General features: G+C 44.5%; 1 protein-coding gene across 3 annotated transcripts in view; it reads right to left on the bottom strand.

Moving 5' to 3' along the window:
* SYNPO (synaptopodin) overlaps positions 1-13082 on the bottom strand; it is a 100964-nt gene that overhangs the window by 71012 nt on the left and 16870 nt on the right. For 2 of the 3 annotated variants that reach the window (XM_044454177.1, XM_044454176.1), the window contains exon 2: positions 758-869. The exons of the other annotated variant lie outside the window; for it this stretch is intronic. The gene's annotated coding sequence lies outside the window, so the exon portion shown is untranslated. The remainder of the gene's footprint in view (positions 1-757; positions 870-13082) is intronic. 3 annotated transcript variants of the gene reach the window in all.

The raw sequence follows: 13082 nt of genomic DNA, 5'->3' as shown, positions 1-13082 counted from the left end.
GATGATTTTCAAGGAGGACTGCAGCCAGGAGAAAAGCATATATTTCTGCATGGCGATTAGCTTATTGAGGAACAATTTTGTTTGATTTTGAATGATCTGGGGCAGCATGCAACTTGACTGAAGAATTTATTTCAGATATTCGGATGAAAAATTGACTGACTTGTCCTCCTCTGAAATGTTGATAGTTAAATACTTTAAATAATTCATTTGTTTGGTTATTCAATGAAGAGATGAAATAAACCCATGTAATTGTTTCTGGATTTGCACATATAGATATAAACATATGCACATTCCGTGCAAATGGGTGTCTTGCAGGTTGGTTCCTTTGGTTTGCCTACTGACACCTCTGCTTTGTGCTCATACCGCAAAAGGCTTGTATGCTTTCAAGCACATGGTGCTATTTGTACAGGGCTTATTCAAACAGGGGAAAGAGGTTCCTCAAATAATGGCAGTCGTGTTGCTTCAGGCCAGGGAACAAAGAGAAGAATAAGCTGCTGTCTTCAGGACAACAGGACAGGCTTTCTGCACTGGGTCAGGAAGGCTCCCAGAGCAGTTCATGTGTGATCTATTCGAACATGACAGTCTGTGTCCAAGGGACTTCAGTCTAAATTGGATAATGTAAAAGGAAAAAGAGACAGCCATGTTGTCTAAGTTAGTGCAACAAATTGTGGCTTCTTCCTTTTCTCTAGAGAAGAGGAGCCAATAAAGCCCTTAGAGGAGCTCCATCAATAACTTAAGTTCAGGGTAAATTCCATACATTCTGGGTTGGCAGCCATCATCCTTCTGGCTTGGGAGTGCCTTGGGAGTGTTGTTTCATCAAGTCCCAGCAGCAGGCTGCTATTCCAGGAGGGTCCAGAGAGGAAAGGAATCTGTCAGGTGCAAAAGAGGAAAGGCAGCAGACCTCAGAATGGTTGCAATACTGGGGCTTGCTCTGTGTGTGTGTGTGTGTGTCAGCCTTCTTCAGCCTTCCAGAAGTACTGGACGGCAACTCCCATTGGCCTCAGACTGCACATCTGGAGGGTGCGAGCCTTGGGGAAAGCTAGAAGATTTCTTTCTCACCCAGCCAGCCCCTGCCTGCTTCTATTTTGATTATATTTCCATTTATGAACAAGAAAGAAGCCTTTAGCTACACCCACCACTGCAATGAGAGCATGTCTGAAATAGAATTTGGTCCTCAGGTTGAAAGTGCTTCAAGGGGCCCTAGTTTGGTATCACCTTAGAGCAGACCTGGGCCTTGTACGGCCCACGGGCCACATCCGGCCCAATGGCTGACCCTCACTGGCCTGCATGAGGTCACTGGCAAATTAAAAGTCAATGCAAATATATATCGTCGTAATATAGATGCAAGCAATACAACTGCACTCTTTTATTTTGAAGGATCTGCTAAATTGGAATGGATGAGGGCCAATAAACTGAAACTCAATCCAGACAAGACGGAGGTCCTGTTAGTTGGCGGATCGGGCTTCGGAGAGGGTGGATTTGACCTGGTCCTGAATGGTGCAACACTCCCTCTGAGGGACAAGGTCCGCAGCTTGGGAGTGCTCCTCGACCCAGAGCTTTCTTTGGAAGCTCAGGTGACAGCGGTGGCAAGGAGCGCCTTCCTTCAGCTTCGGCTGATTAATCAGCTGCGCCCCTACCTGGAGTACGACTGCCTGGCGATGGTGACACACGCGCTGGTGACTTCCCGCCTAGACTTCTGTAACGCGCTTTGCGTGGGGCTTCCTCTGAAGATGGTCCGAACACTTCAATTGGTGCAAAATAGAGCTGCCAGGTTGCTGACGGGGACGGGGCGTTATGCTCACATGACTCCAGTCCTCCGTCAGCTTCACTGGCTTCCCATTGAAGCCCGGGCCCAATTCAAGGTGTTGGTTATGACTTATAAAGCCCTAAACGGCTTGGGTCCTGGCTACCTGAACGAGCGCTCACGTCCATATATGCCTGACCGCCCTTTGAGATCTGCGGGAGAGTCCCTTCTCCGGGAACCCTCCATGAAAGAAATTAGGAGAGTAAATACTCGGAGGAGGGCTTTCTCTGCGGTGGCACCCAACCTATGGAATTCACTCCCCAAAGAGGTCCGCCTGGCTCCGTCGTTACTGGTTTTTCGGCGCCAGGTAAAGACCTTTTTATTTAAACATCATTTTAATTGTTAAAATATATGATCTGGCCAAGGCAACTTCTTCTTCCTTCTCTTTTCTCCTCCTATATTCTTTACTTATTTTATACTGTTAATTTTAATTTTATATTATTGTATCTCAGTGTATTTTTTGTATTTTTGTATTTCGTGGTAATTTATTATGTTCTATTGTACTTCAATGTATCTTATTGTGTTGTAAGCTGCCCCGAGGCTTCGTCAAGGGGCGGCATAGAAATGTTATAATAATAATAATAATAATAATAATAATAATAATAAATTGAATTGAATTTATTGCTTTTCAGGTAATGTTAATGTTAATGTTTTTGTGAATATTCATTAAATAGTGTTGTTCTGTGCTCCACATTTTCATTGTATCATTGTAATGTTTCATTTACTGTTTTTATAGAGATATATATTGAGCAGAGCTCTAAGTGTATTGGTCTGGCCCTTAACAACTGTCACAGTTTCTCATGTGAAAATTAATTGCCCACCCCTGGTCTAGAGTCAAACTGAATACAGTTGCTAGCTACTTCTCACAATTAATGTCTGCTTTGGTTTTCAGAGTACTTCCAGACATTTACTGTTCAATGCCCTGTCTTGTTTATGCAATGTCTCTATGGGTACAGGTGAGGACATCATCCACCTGTAACCCTCAAGTGTGTTTCCCACATTTTCTTCTATCTTGTTTCTTGCTGCAGATAATCAATTAAGGAGAAGATGATGGAGCAGCTAGCAGCTATTTAATGAATATTCACAAAAACATTAACATTACATGAAAAACAATAAATTCAATTCAATTTAGCAGATCCTTCAAAATAAAAGCAGTGCAGTTGTATTGCCTGCATCTATATTACAATGATATATATTTGCACTGACTTTTAATTTGCCAGTGACCTCATGCGGGCCAGTCAGGGTCAGCCATCGGGCCGGATGTGGCCCGTGGGCCGTACAAGGCCCAGGTCTGCTCTAGACTAAGCCTGGGAACAGTAAGGGAGGCTTTAATCCTTTCCCCTCAATGGGGGCCTGGCCTAGATTTCCCCACAGTTCCTCTAAGTTATGCTACAAAATGGTGATGGAAATGGTTCACTAAAGCTGTCCACACATGCTGATCTGGATTGAGTACCCTGTGAGTACACTAGAGTAAAATGAAAGTCATGCCTGGTTTGGCCTTAAGTTGTTTGAACCAGCTGCAGGTAATGATTTTTTTTATTTATTTAAAACTCTTCTATACTGTCCCTTCACAGATGTCTCAGGACAGTGTACAACAGATTAATAAAACAGAATAAAAATAGAAAAATAGAAATATGAATAGCAGTTGCTTGTCCCATAGAATTACATGTAATTCAAATGTAAAACCTGACAATGACTGGCATGTGTGTTCACTTCTTTCTTCATGCTTTATCCCACATCAACAACTTCCATGTGGGGTGCTTGAAGCCATTGGATGCTGTGACTCCAGTAGCAGTAGGACAGTGTAACCCCTCTGGGGGACAGTAAAGAGCTGCCCCTGCACCGAACTCCCCCCCCCCCCCGCACCCCATGGTTGTAGCACCAAGAATTGCTCTTCTGAAGTTCAAGATGATGCCCAGAGTGGGTACACTCTGAGCTGGAGCAATCAGCCACTCCTGCATGAGGCTCAGAGGTGCTTTTTCACAGTCAAACATCAGAGCATCAAGAGCTGTTTGTTTTAACATGGTGTCTGTCTGTACAGGGTGCATGGCGTAGGTCATACTAGAATACAAATATCTCTGTTGCTGTGGCATTATGCCAGTGTGGAAATCCTAGACAGTCAAATGCTTACTTGATACTTGTGTCTGACCCTCTTTGATGGGGAACAGGAGAACCAAGGATGGCAAAATCCCTTGGGAAAGGCTCTACCTACTCTCTGGTTATGCAAGCAATTCCTGGGTGGGTTGTGGCATGTAACATCTATAAAAGATTAAAATATAAACATGCAGCTAAAAATAAGACTTCCTAAATCCTACTTGTTACAGCTAGTGACAAGGAATGCCTGTGCCAATAAAAAAGGGCTTACATCAGTTTTGGAGGATAGAAGGAATTTGTATCTCTCCAGGGCATATTCACACTAGCTTTCACCTGAAGACGATATCCTCAAAAAAGTTGAATAATCATCACCACCACCAATAATAAATTATTATTAGTGGCAGAAGTATTCCTCCTGACCAGAACTGGTATACCTGCTTGTGATTTTAAAACCTGCAACAAATCTGCTGGCTGGGAGAAGCTGCAAGCTTCAGATCTGAGCAGCAGGCTGGGGCCTTGAGGAAGGCTGGATCTATTTGTCAGTAAACACACTGACCTGCCACATGAAACGGTACAACTCTGCTAGCTCAGAAGGCCTTGTCTGAAGTTTCCTTCTCAGCTGACAGGTCTGCACCCAGCAAATAGCTACAGCAGATCTGAATGATAGGAGGGCTCTGTTTCAGGAGGCCTGCTGGAGAAAATTTGCAGGATTTCTATTACTTGCAATGGAGCAGCTGGAAGGGATCACTCAACTCACCTTTCTGTTTTGTTTTGCAAGCGTGAACTGTGCACCCAGCAAAAACTAAAAATTAAGAGAGAGGAAGAGGAAGAAGAAGAATGTTGGAGGGAGAAAGAGGAGTTCAGATACTTGGTCTTGTCATCCCTGCCAGCACCTCTGTGGTGTAAACACCACTCCTGAATGAAGCTGCTTGACTGTTAAAATCAGCATCTGCAACCATGCTCTGTGTGACCCCTCCCCCCACCCCCACCCCAGCGTAAGGTAGGTCATCCCTGCCTCTTGCATGACCTCTTCTTAGCCAAAGAACATGATGCCAGGTGATACAGTCATGCACCTCTGTGACAGGTATACCTAGGCCTTTAGGTCAGGGCAGTCAATAGAAATGGAAATGGCAAGCCTTTATAAACTACTCCCGAGGAAGGGGTTGGCTGTTGCTCAGAGGCAGGGGCTAAACAGTATGCAATACCTGTTTACTTAATCAACAAGCCTCAAATGTGTACTATATGCAGCTTGTCATCATTGTACTTTATGGGACATGAAGTTTCCCATCCTCACTAGCCAGCCACAAGTCATAAAACCTGAGGCCTTCAGTCAGGATTCTCATTAAGCTGATCATAACACCAAGCAGGAGCTCATTAGCTGTCCTTATAAGGTGGGATCCCAGGCCAAGCACAGCTACATGTTTAATCCTTTGCCCATCTTTCCGAGGGCCTTTAGAAAACAACAGCTAGCAAGCTAAGCGAGAGGGAATTCTAGGGCAGTGTTTCTATTATGCCAAGCAAGGCCTAATACTTTCCAAGGCTAGAGACCCAGGCCCTGATTTCTACACCTCAGGCCCAATACACTAGCAGCCCCCTTCCTTGCTTCTTTTGGAGGGGGCTCACTGAGAAGGACCTCCATGGACGATCTCAGGGTTGGGGTAGGCACTGCAGCCCTCATCCATTCCCCTGCCCTGCTCCCAGCAATGACTATTTTTAGCAGAATAAAAAGACACTGGCAGACCTATTCATGCATCTGATGAGTCAAGTTTAATTAGGCCTTAACCAAGTATCAGTGGGCAGCTGAAGCCTCCATTGCATCTAAATAGGTAATGAGTACTCATCCTTTTACACAGAACAGCTTTTCTGCATGAAGCATTCCCTACTCATGATTGTTGACAGGTTCTTTAGACAATATCAGGACCTTCCAGGATTTTTGTTTATGAACAGCACTTTCTCAGAGGGGTTTTTTTTTTTAAAGTGCAGGATAAATGGGATATTATTTCTGGTGGTGAAAATATGTGTGATTTCATCTTGTGTGTCTGTGCTATTCCACTACACCACGGCGCCATGTAGCAATTACATAGAGGAAAAGCAGAAAAGGAAATGCTCCTTGTATATGGCTTGGATCTCAGTTTTGCAGCACAGTAGATGCAGTGAATTAACAGCCTCATGTAGAAAAGCCCTTTATTAGTGTCAGATTTTGCAGTGTGAGTGGTGTTTGTTTTCAGCCTACAGTTTCCACTCTTCTGGCTTTAGAAATAAAGAACTGATCTGTACAATCCTGTAAGCAGCATCATATAAGGTGAACTCAGAAAGGAACAGTCTCTAGTTCTTTGCTAATAATCTAACAGTAATGCACTAAGCGGTCAAAAGGCATTTCCTTTCAGACAATAGTAGGAAAACTATCTCCCTCTCTCCCTAATACACATGATTATATCCTAGCATGGCATTTTATTTGATTTAAGAAATGAATCCACCCCCTTTCAAATGGAATACTAATGTTAACTTTCCACCTCCTACACAAATATGTTTTGGCAGGCAGAGCTTTCTTCAGCAACCATGGGACGGGAAAGAAAGGAGCTGCCATCTCTTTACTGAGATATCCCCATCTGGTGGGGAAGGTGAGTGCTTCAGCAGACTCATTTTCCATAAATAAACGCAGTATTGCAGCTCTCCTAATGGCAGGGTATAATTCCCAGCAATTCAGGCACTAACATCCAGTGTGTTCTGGAACTGCACACTCAGCCGTGCCACGCAAATGCATGTAGAGGTGGGTCGCAAACCTAAGTTTCTCTTATGGTACCACGTGCGTCAAGTGAAGTCTGCAGTAATGGGGAAAGAAACTAGGTTAACTGCGTAGTTCTCTGCCCTTCTTCAAGAGCAATAGGAAAGTGAGGGACAGGGGGAGAAATCAGCTATGCATAACTGGCAAATATATGTGAATCTAGCTCATCCACATGGCAAATGCAGGATGGACTTTTGAACTTTTCTGGGCATAGAATATGGATGTTGTTGGTGAAGAGTTCTGATATTTCTTTTGATGCAGATGACATCTAGCCCTGCTTTAAGGGTCATGAAAATGACAGCACATTATGATAATCCATCACATGTGTGCCCTTCTTGTTAGGGCTGCAAATAAGCATTACATAATCCACACCACTACCAGCGGCTTAATAAAGAACCTGAGCAATGGGAATGGAGTGTCTCTGCTTTTGCCTTGTATCATTACAGCAGGGACTGAAGACTGTGAGAAGCATTGGCATTTTTTGATCAGACTCCAAAACTGAGGGCATTTCAACTATAGTCCAACTTCTGCCTGTACTTTCACTTAAATGGTAACTTCTAATCCTGTTATCCCTGGAATCAAAAATTTTTAGGTGTGTTGACAGTGGCTTTCCGTAACCAGAACTCTATCAGTTGGAAAACCATCCCAACCTACAGGACACTGTTAAGAAAGACTTCTCAAGAGGTTGGTTGAGACAAGTCTTTGTGATTCTGTAGCCTCCTAATCTGTGGGAATGCAACGGTCTTCCTACCAAGCCAGCTTAGGGCCAATGGGGAAGGCCGCTCAAAAGCCGTGAGTGACTGGAGTCTTCTGCGAAATGGGTTGTTACCAGGAATGGGTGAAACATAACGAGTGAACAGTCAAGGAGAGTGATGTGACCAACGGACAAACCCTTCTGGTCCCTCGCCAAGAAGAAATGTTATGGTGGAATCTCAGTACTATCCAATATAATGAAGAATGACTGATGGGTGCAGAGATAGTGACCGGGTATCTTTGAAGGCAGTCTGCTTCATCCACAGAATGTATGCCAAGCACATTCTGAGATAAAGGGCTGCAAGAAACCAGAGAATGAAGATGGAGCCAAAAGGCAAATGAGATGAGACTACGGGGACCTGTGGCTGGGTTTTCCTGTTTCTTCAATTTTGGCAAATAACAACTGAGGAGGGGGAGGGATCCAGATTGATTCTGGGGGCAGGGACATGTTTACTGTTCCTCCATGCCATTTGTTCGAAATGTTTTCCTCAGTTGCTATCCACCCCAGTGCAGGAAACACACATATACACAGACATGGGGTTATGTATCCATTGTTAATCTAATTTAAGTCCCATCCATTTCAGTGGGTCTAGGATGAACACTGGGAATAACCTATGAGATGTACAGCCAGATAGGATAGGTGCATTTTTTAATCCGGAAAATGAGAATGGAAGTTGGTGCTGAGCAAAGTGCTCCTCACAGATCTGCTCCCTGTTTGTGAGGAGTCAGTTGAGAGACTTTCCGTGGAACATGCTCCAGCAAATGGGGAGAGGAGGTGTGAGGAGGAGCAACATTTTCTAATAGTTATGGATGAGAGAGAGAGAGAGAGAGAGAGAGAGAGAGAGAGAGAGAGAGAGAGAGGGACCCCATAGCACTCTGTAGCAAAAGTGCCATTGGGCAAACTCACTAGCCTCACCTTCTAAAACCTCCCAATTTGGTAGCCCAGTCAGACAGAAAGTCCAAAGGAAGACTATGGCTGATGGTATAAGCAATGCATAGAGTTTCAGGAGTATCAACAGGGTTGCACTTCCCCTCCCTTTATCCACCAGAGTAGCAAAGGCAATTTCACTTCCCAAACCTTTCAGGCAGCCAGACTGACTGGGCTGGAGAAGTGTGCTCATTAGGAATGCGTAGGGTCATGCGAAGACTGGCCATTCTGCACATCATCTGATCAATGCAACAAGAGGCACCTGGGATGGGCAGGACCTCCATTATCTTGTCTGCTTTGGCCAGTAGCTTCATTATTTTGTGGTCAAGGGAAATGACTCTTGCTAATCATAGGCCTCACTATCCAGTCTGAAGATAATCAGTCAAGCTCAATTCTGAAGAGATTAAAAAAAAAAGCCCTTGTTGTTGAACTCTGCTCTAGTGGAGGACATTTTATAATCTCACTGGGTGCGAGAAGTCACTTCAGAAGGGCAAAGGACTGACTCAGAGGAGAGAGATGCAGCCTATGCCTACCTAGTGATGCAACAGCTAATATCTAAGATGCCATTCCAGGTATAGCTCTGAATGAGACCTGGAGCATATCCAGCACTGACAGAGCAGCACTGTGGCTGCCTCTGGCCAACTGCTGCCTTCTAATTATCTGTTCTCATGAAGTGAACCTTGCTCAGAAGAGCCCAGCTCCATTGCCCCGCTCCCCTGCCACCGCCCTGCTTTTCGTATAGAGAAAACTTCCAGCTATATTATACTGGTGGCAGCAAACAGGTGGATGATCTAAAATGTACAGTGCTGGCAGAACTTCACTGGGATCTGGTCTGTTGACTCCTATGAGGGATTTCAGATCAAGTTTTTGGCCATCTCTTTCCCAGGCTTGGAAAAAAGAAAAAAAGGAAAAAGCATGCCATTTAACTATATGTCTTTCCTTCTGCTGTGCCTCCCTCTCTTTTAGTCCACGAGGAGTGGCCACTGCTAAAAACAGGCCTACTGGTAATGAAGAAGCTGATCAGTGTTATAAATGTGATATGATAAATACTTTCTGCCCGTAGGACTGTACACACAGCTGCAGATCAGGGTGGATCTAAGATGCTTCAGTGAGGTTTAAGATTAGCAGAGTGAGAAATAAAATGAAGATTCTCCTATTCCTTAAAATCATAAAGTTGATTTTTTCAAGAATGTATAAAAAGATGGGTGGTCAGCTTTCCCCAGGCTCGTGGCCCATACTTGATGTTCATTTAACAGACAGAGGATTGACTCATATGAGACAGTTAGCTTTTCCCTAGTATGCTATGGGTCTATGTCATGGAGATATGATCAGAACAGGTGAATGATCCTGGGTTGGTCTTAACCTGAGGCAGAAGTCAGGCCAATTATAGTTTCTGAATACATTTTTCACCTTCGCTACATTTGCTCTTTGGTTTATAGGAGAAAGAGCAGAGTTGACAGGTCTGGGCTTTCTTAAGACCTGTCCTTAAGAATGTGCCCCTGACCTAGTTCTTTCTTAGCTAGCACTTGTCACTGCTTCCATGAGCCATGGTAAGTGTGATGGGCTGGATAGTAGACAAAACACTGGTTAGTGTTAGTGTCACTTTCCCCCAGCCATTTCCAGGACTCCATTCTGCAACCTCTGTTGGCACTGAATGCTACCACCATTTTGTAGGTTGCACACAGATGCTCAGCTGTATGTAAAACAGCATGGTGGCACCACTCTAACTAAGGTCTTTTGAAGACCTGTGTATGAGCTATCTAAATCAAAGGTGAATAAAAGGTAGATCGCCAGGTGTTTTTGACTTCAGCTTCCAGAAGCTCCAGCCAACATGGCCAATGGCCAGGAATGCTGAGAGGTGAAGTCCAAAACACCTGGAAGTCTACTTTCTGCCTATCCCTGATTCAATGTCCATATAACTGAACAGTCAAGAACACTGGATAACTGAACGTAAACATAATATATGTCCTTCTGCCTAGTTATATCTTCCAGTGGTAAGGATCTTGTCTGAGATAGTGAGCATTTGCTCAGTTTTCTTTATTCCTAGTGCAGGGGGCAATGAGAATCTTTTAGCATGGCCCAACAAGGCTTCTGGTGGCTATGTGAACTGCTGAAGTTCCACTAGAGGTTGGAGGACAGTCCTTCCCCATTTGGTCCCTTCCATATATGTTAGACTGCAGTCCCCAGCACTCCGAGTCAGCAATGTTGCTGGTTGGCAATAACTGGCATTATAGTCCAATGCATCCAGTAGTGGATTTGGATGCAGAACAAGCAGTTATTGTATTATTGTTCTCCCATATTTCTTCCATGCTCTGTGCTTCACAGAGCTTCCTGGGCCTCCAGTAGGGGATTTCTACATTGTACAGAACACAATGTTTTTGAAGCTTGTAAAAATCACATAGAAGCTCACTAAAAAAGGGGAAAAAATCCCAGCCATTTATTTAATACCTTAAAAAAATCTCAGATGCCTGTCCAAAATTTACAATATTCTAAAACCAAGAACATCTCCCTGTCTCCAGTTTGTTTATTGCTCCTGCTCTTTTGCATGGTGCTAGCTGGACTGCAGAGGTCAGGCTCACAGGCAAGAGATATTGTGGCATGGGACAAAGGGTACCCTATAAAAGGAAGCTGATGGGGCAGTGCTGTTGTCTGGCTCGTGTTGTGCTAGCCCCAAGATGCACTGGATTTCATTAAGCTTGTATGCTTATCCAGTAATGCAATCTGAGGAAGCACTCAGTGTTGCTTTTAAAACTTGGACCAAGTGGGAGTAGAAGAGGCAAACTTGTTTTAAAATGGAATCTTACTTTTATTTTCCTCGATGTTTTCCTATTGCCTCAGCCCAGGTGCCTTTATGAGCCAAGAATCCCACTCACTTGCACTGTCCTTTTGGTGGTCTGTCTCCTTCCATTCTCTTCCACCCTCATCCTTCTTGTGCTTTCTCATAAAATCACAGAATGCATTTGGAGACCAAGAGACCTGGACCATTATTACATGAGACAAATGAAGGGTGGGAGAGGAACTGAGACACCCAGACCTTTCCCAGATTCCACTCAGCAGCACTCCACTCATCCACTCACCACACACACGTCCTGAGTGGAGAACTGGTCTGATCCCAGTGGTTACAGCTTTAGCAATTTGTGGAGTGCTAAGGGACTATGGGTGGCAAGTTCATGTCCAGGACAGAAATCATGGCAAACTGAAGGGAGGGATAGGAGCCAGGGCATTTTATCCAAGCACTTTTCTATCCACCTAGTACTCCAAGCTCTTGATGAAAAGGAAGCAGAGAACAGTGTCCTTCCCCACACCAGAGGGTGGCCCAACCTCCAGCAGCAAAGATGCTATGAAGATGAGAATTCCTTGTCTCCCGGACCAGCTTCTTGATTTCAGTTAGATTGAACTTTGACATTTTTCTCCCTCCTGCATACCCGGGAGCTGCCATTGAAAAGGGAAGGAGGTGGGACTTTTCGTCTTCCATTATCACTGGTGCTTGACTTGCTCAGTGGAAACCCAAATTTAAGCAATGCTACTCTATGAGGCACTATGCTTTCCCGAGAGCAAGGGTGGGCAACTGCTGGCCTCCAGATGCCTTACCCCACAGTTTCCATCAGTCCTAGCCAGCACAGCTAATGGTGAGAGATGATGGGCCTTGGAGGACAAAACATTTGGAGAGCTGCATGTTGTCTGCTCCTGAAGCAGAGCAAGCCTGCAGAGCCTCTTCAGACAGAGCGCCAAGTCCATTTTGGAGAAGCTCTCAGGGGACCACATTTCAGTAGCTATTGAGGCTGGAGGCAACAAGGGCAAGACCAGAAAGCCAAAAGTGCCATCACGTTTAAGCTTAGAGATCTTGCTATCAGTAACTAGTGCTTAGAAAAAGATTTCAACCTCTTAAAATAAATGGTGGGGAAATGTGTCAAAGCAAGGAAACCTCCAAATGAGCAGTGGCTATGGGGAAGTGGAAGGGGCCAGCAAAAGGGGATGGAGCTATGTGGGGAAGGTCCTCTGAAGGTCCTACTTTCCCAAGGCATGTCAGCTTTGGCTCATGACCGCAGGGTTCAACATCCTGATATGAGCTTTGGTTGAAACTGAGTGCTTGTTAGAGAAAGGAACCCATATATAGTGACCTACCCATGGTTTGGAAACACTGAGGACTCTTTCTCACACTTACCTACTCATGTCCCTACTTGGTTGATTTCTCCTTTTCCTATCTGGCTTGCAGGTTGGACCCTTCCTGCCTCTGTGCAGCTCCTCTCCATTTTTAAGACGAGTCCCAGCAGATCAAAACAGAAGGACCCATCTAGTCCAGCACTGTATTCCTACAGGGGCCAAGCCATTGCCTATGGGCAGCCCACAAGCAGGACAGGAGCACATCATCCAGCCCATGTTCCTCAGCAACTTGCCAGAGATGTTTCCTTCCTAGCTGGTCATGGGATCATTGAACTTCACCAAGACCAGGCAGAGGGAAATGTGGGACAAACTACTTGGAATGGGCTTTCATATAAATAGGTATTATTTATTTTAAAGAGAAAGGGTCAAATCAGAGATGCAAGATCATACAGAAGAAATTGCATAATGCGTATCCCAAATCAATTCATGTTATTATCCAATGGAAACAGTAAACAGTACAGGACCAGAGGCATTAAAGTCTGCTTCCCTGTCATCACTGGTCACTGTAAGCACGTCTAAACAAAAATGTTTTACATCATCTCCAAATCAATACA

This window comes from Varanus komodoensis, unplaced genomic scaffold (assembly GCF_004798865.1).
Source record: "Varanus komodoensis strain SLA01 unplaced genomic scaffold, ASM479886v1 scaffold7_3, whole genome shotgun sequence".
Classification (NCBI taxonomy): Eukaryota; Metazoa; Chordata; class Lepidosauria; order Squamata; family Varanidae; genus Varanus; species Varanus komodoensis.
This window is presented reverse-complemented; position numbering and strand designations above follow the sequence as displayed.